The 5,894-nt window shown below is 35.3% G+C and overlaps 1 long non-coding RNA gene across 1 annotated transcript; it reads right to left on the bottom strand.

Moving 5' to 3' along the window:
* Positions 1 to 1,239: 1,239 nt before the first annotated feature.
* LOC116536841 lies at positions 1,240 to 2,774 on the bottom strand. The gene is made up of 3 exons (XR_004262821.1): positions 2,763 to 2,774; positions 1,879 to 1,882; positions 1,240 to 1,310 (listed from the first exon to the last, which is right to left on the bottom strand). It is a non-coding gene; the product is annotated as an uncharacterized LOC116536841 (long non-coding RNA).
* Positions 2,775 to 5,894: the final 3,120 nt, after the last annotated feature.

Raw genomic sequence — 5,894 nt, 5'->3', positions numbered from 1 at the left:
GGTCCTTTGTGAGGTAAGATCAGGAGTGACTTTTCTCCATCGCCGCTGGAATCTTGGAGTACATGCAAAGCATGTCTTGATGCTGCTCCATATACTTCACGCTGCTCAATAAATCAGCCCTAGTACTGGGTAGGGCTAAAGCATTACACCATGGCCTGGGTTACCTGGCCTCTCTATGAGATTGTGTGTCATGAAGGGGATCTCTCTCACTTCGACGCTCTGCAAACTCGTAGCTTTCTGCATGGTTTATGGTGTATGCTCCTGCCTGCTGCTTTCGGCAAAGGGTCTGTGGTTTCTTTCAGTTTTTCTGTTAAGTTCTTGTGTTGCTTCTTGAAAAAAATGTTCATAACATGTATCTCTACACACCATTTTATCTTCCCAAGTGGGAGAGGCATGCTAATAATGCCTCCAATCCATTGTCTTGGAAATCAAATCTCCTTTGTGTTTTTGAAAAGGCATGAATGTTCAACAGCTACGTATCAAGATTATTGGCTAGGATAAATCTTGGTAATACATTGAACTGGAACATTTTTTGTTTTTGTTTAAACACATTTATTGTGAAGTATAATGCATATATGAAAACTGTATAAAATATCTGTATAGTTTAGCATTTGATTATAAAATGAACATCCAGTAACCATAACTAAGTTCAGGAAATAGAGAATCTTTTTGATCACAAAGTTTTTATCTCCATTAAAGATTGACTTCTGTTTTTTTGGTGAAAATTGTTTCTTTACTTTCTTTATAGTTTTGCTGCCAATTCACACATCCTTGAATACTATACTTACCATTCCCTGTGTTAAAATGAAAACTTTCAACAAGTTAAATTAAGCAGAGTTTATTTGAGCAAAGAATAATTCATGAATTGGGCATCACTCTGAACCAGGAGAGGCTCATAAAATGTCCAACAACATGGGCAGGCAATATTTATAGACATAAAAAGGGGGTTACAAACAGAAACAGATTGATTGATTACAACTTGACATTTGCCTTATTTAAGCATGATATAAGAAGATCTTTGATTTTTAGGTACATGATCTGATCAGTTGGTAGCCTATGATTGGCTGAAGTTTGGCTGTTATGATTGGCTGGGACTTAGCTACTCCTTACTAGAATATATCCTTAAATTAAGTTGCAGTTTGTTTATATATGAAGTTAGGCTGCAGTTTGCTGCGTAGGATTTCAAAGTACCTAGACCACCTTGGACCAAATTTAGTCTATTTTAAGACATCTTTTTGGCAAGTGTTTTAAATCTTTGACATATTTGACAACCTTCCCAAAGTCAGATTTCAACTATAAAATTAAGTCTTCTGTTTTTTTTAATCTTAAACTTCAAAATGTTACAGAGGGCCTCTGCAGAATCCAATAGGGAAATAAAAAGTATTATTTGATACATTAAATTACTTATATTTTAAAGTCAGAAAAATGTTTAACCTTCATTGAGATGTATTGTATTGAATATGTTATTAATATGTGTTCCAAAATTGTATATGATTCCTAAAATTATGATGTCTCGGTACATGTTATCAGTTGTAATTATTTATGTTAAATTTTTATAGGCCACAAAATAACAAAATTTTCTTGGCTTTGTGTCTTTATGCTTATTTTAAGTTGTTTTCACAGTTAATCACTTAATTCTGATGTAGTTTTTGAAAACTACACAAGCAAGTAAAATCCTAGAGTTTTGTGTTTTCAGTGATGTTCATGAAAGGGTGAAAGGACACTGAAAAATACTCTTGAATACAACATTCTGATAACTTAAGGATTATATCATTTGGACTGAGTAACAATTCCCCTAACTCTAATAAAAAAAAATGACTCGTTTGTAATACTGCTAATGCCAGCAGAACAAAAATTAACTGAATACCAAGTAAATACTTTGCTAGATTTTTACGGTAAATCTACCAGTACTGAAAATATTTGGATATTCAGTTTTAATAAACTTCACAATCCAAGTCAAATTATCTATGATAACCCATCTGATAAACAGTGTACACCTAAATTGGAGAAACAAAATTTGTATTTAAGATGTAAGTCCTATCCTAGAAATAGAAATTCCATTTGACCCAGCAATCCCATTACTGGGTATATATCCAAAGGATTACAAATTGTTCTACTATAAGGACACGTGCACACGAATGTTCATTGCAGCACAGTTTACAATAGCAAAGACCTGGAACCAACCCAAATGCCCATCGACAATAGACTGGATAGGGAAAATGTGGCACATATATACCATGGAATATTATGCAACCATCAAAAAGGATGAGTTTGGGTCCTTTGTAGGGACATGGAGGAACCTGGAAACCATCATTCTCAGCAAACTGACAGAAGAGCAGAAGATCAAACACCACATGTTCTCACTCATAGGCGGGTGTTGAACAATGAGAACACATGGACACAGGGAGGGGAGCACTACACACTGGGGTCAGTTGGGGGGAAATAGGGGAGGGACGGTGGGGGGTGGGAAGCTGGGGAGAGATAGCAAGGGGAGAAATGCCAGATGTAGGTGATGGGGAGGAAGGCAGCAAATCACACTGCCACGTGTGTTCCTATGCAACAATTTTGCATGTTCTTCACATGTACCCCCAAACCTAAAATGCAATAAAACAAATAAATGGGGAAAAAAAAAAGATGTGAGTCCTATATTAAATGTCGCCTCACAGAGAAACTGGATGACTCTGTGTGGTCTTTTTTGAGCCCTTAAAGCTTTCATTATTAAAAGCTCTGCATTCCATGACTAATTATGAAAGAGATAAGACACTTCAAATTAAATATATATATTTTTAGAAGTCAGTATATACATCTAAACATATATGTATTTAATTTGAATCATCTCTTTCATAGCATATGTATATAGTGACTTCTAAATTGCTAAAGTAGTTTTTGACCATTGTTTGGTTTGTCAAACCCATAATCCTGGGAGAACAATCAAACTTCAGGTACATCTCTGATACTTGATGACCCATGTATACATATATAGAGGGATTTCTTTCCATTGTAATTTTCGATGCATTTTTCTGTTTATATAAAAGCTTTCCCTCACAAGAGGACTGATGTTATAATGATAGCCGAAACATTATTAGGAAATGTGCTTTCCTCATGGGATGTTCCTGAAGAAATATCTAGTGACAGAAGTACTTGCTTCACTAGAAAAGTTGTAAAACAATTAAATAAGGTATTGCAGATGCAACAGCATTAAGCAAAGCTAACTGAATTAACTGGATTGCCTTCACCAGAGGTATTGTAGATTAATGACAGATTCACTTCCTATGGAAAAGCAAGTTGATATCTTGTTAAATAGTCACTGGAAGGTCTCTGTACCTAATAGTAGAAACTTACGTATCTTCTAAGCTCTGATATAACTAAATGTTACAGGTCATTAATGCAATGTGCCAAAGTATATTTTCACCAGGTAAAGAAAGCTTTTCAGGGTCCACTGACTGAGCACATTCAAACCCTTCACAATCTAGAACCCAGGTATTAGGTCTTCTGAGAATGACATCAGAGAAAGACTGATCTTGCCATTCACACTGCAGCCAAACTTCAGGACCTTGAAACTTGGGGTTGGTAGCTCACAACTGAGAAGGACCCTTCCTAACACTTGAAACTGTATGTTCACTGGAGATCTTAAGGTAAAGGAAACCAGGGAAGTTTCTCCCTAGAAACAGGTGGCATCTTAGACATGGACTGGTTTTATCCCAAGATTACAGATTAATACTTCTCTGTTATCATAAAAATCTTATTTCTCATTATTTTCCCTTGCTTCTCATTATTTTCCCTTGCTTATGCCTCTACAAATAATAGAACTGAAAATGAGGTCCCTCTTGTTCATTCATAAGGCATAGTTTTATTTGTGCAGGATTTTGTAGCCAATCTTATACGTGGACAGCCATATGCCTTGATAGCTAAAATACGAAGGGCCAATGTGGATGTGAAATGATAGCTTTGTTGCTTTATAATCAGTCAGAAATATAACATTGGTCTACTCCTCTTAACTTACATCAGAGACTAAAGAGAACATTTTCAGAAGGCCTTTAGATTTCTGGATGGGCATCCTTTGTTAGGCCTCTTTTTTCATGGATTAGAGGAAATAAAACAATGATTAGAAACGTATCCCTCATAATAAGTTGTGTAGCAGATTATACTGTAAAAGCTATGATCACACAACATATTTTAAATTCTGTTGCTAAACTTGTGCTAAATAATACAATTGTTCTGGTTTACCTAATGGCTAAACAGAAAAGTGGCTGTGCGGTTATTGATACTTCTATTTGCACATGGAGGAATACGTCAAGTATTTTAGAGGTTCGGTTACAGGGGATCAATGAAGAGGCTGCTTGATTAAAAGAAGTGTATTCTATGTAGCTCATTCTTTGATCTACTTGATTTTAGTTGATTTGGTTTGAGGAGATCCAGGGTAGTGTGCATGCTCCAAACTCTTGGTATTATCTTCCTGATAGCCTTGTGTGCTTTATTCTTACAAACGTTTTAAACATTTGCAGGCAGTCATCTCTAGAATGTCAAGGTTTCTCTTTGACTGTAACGACATAAATTGAAAAAAGATGTGTGACCTTGAGGACACCATAACTCATCAATGACGTGCCGAGGCCAGGAACCCAAAATGATAGTAACTGAGTGACACTAAGGTCCTGCGTTTTGGTTACACTATCACCTAAATGAGAACCTTACCAAAAATGAAGAATTTTTAAACAAAATTATGGGAAGCCATTGTTTTGGACTGAGCTCATCTACTAGACCTCAGCACACTAAACCAAACAAAAATAGTCATTCATGCTAAATTTGATATAATCAAACAAAAACTTTACAAAACAGATTAATCCTAAAACAGACTAGGTTTCGTTTTTCTCCTGTAAATAACAGATGACAACACAACAGATCACCTCTTTTCTAAACCTTTAAAACGAATCAGCCAAAGTCTTTGTCCCTACCTTACAAAAGCCACTGTTTTGCTACTTCCCATTGGGATTTGAGTACAAATAAGTACAATTATATTGGTGACAGAGTGACATCAATGCTTAAAGTTTTGGTCTATCAAAACTAAGAGGATAATAAAAAAGGGGGAATTATTAAAGTAAGTTTAGCCTAAAGCTGCCTCACAATGGCGGCCAACTGTTCAAACCAATTTCAAATAAGGCAAACACTGAGCGCTACTCATTCTGGTTGTTTCTGTACCCCACTTCCATTTTCTATACATCATTTTTCATTTTCTGTCCATACATTTCCTTCTACCATGTGGCTGCACTAAAGTCTCTCTGAGACTATTCTGATTTGGGAGGCTGCCTGATATACGAATCTTTCTTTGCTTAATTAAACTGTTAAAATTTTTTAAACAACATGTTTTGGGGCTTTTTTATATACTATTGAATATATATGTTCTCTTGAGCCTAGCCTCTTTTGCATAATATCATGTTTGTAAAATTTATTACTGTTGCTGTGTGTAGTTGTGTTGCCTTCATTTTTATTGCTTCATAGTGTGATGTTTATACGAATATACTATAATTCTACAATTATACACTTCTTGATGGCTATGTGGGTTTTTTTTCTGTTGGGGCTGTTATAAATCATGCTGCATATATTTTCTCACACAAAAGGAGTAGTGAAATTGCTGGGTAGTAGGATATGATTTCCCTCAATTTATTAGGTAATTTCCAAATTATTCTCTAATGTGATCTTACAAGCTGATACTCTCCCCAGCAGAATATGAAGTTCCATATCTTAAAGTGATTGCTTTCAATATTTCACCATTAAGAATGCTACATTATAGATTTTTAGATGATTCTTATTGGATTAAATAAATTCACCTTTTTAATAGCACTCTACCTGTTTTTAATCAGAATGGATGAGAACATTTAAAGCACAGGTTAGCAAAT

Source organism: Sapajus apella, unplaced genomic scaffold (genome assembly GCF_009761245.1).
Source record: "Sapajus apella isolate SASKATOON/1434 unplaced genomic scaffold, GSC_monkey_1.0 scaffold104, whole genome shotgun sequence".
In the NCBI taxonomy this organism is placed as follows: Eukaryota; Metazoa; Chordata; class Mammalia; order Primates; family Cebidae; genus Sapajus; species Sapajus apella.
The sequence above is the reverse complement of the archived record's forward strand: the minus strand, read 5'-3'. Positions and strand labels throughout refer to the sequence as shown.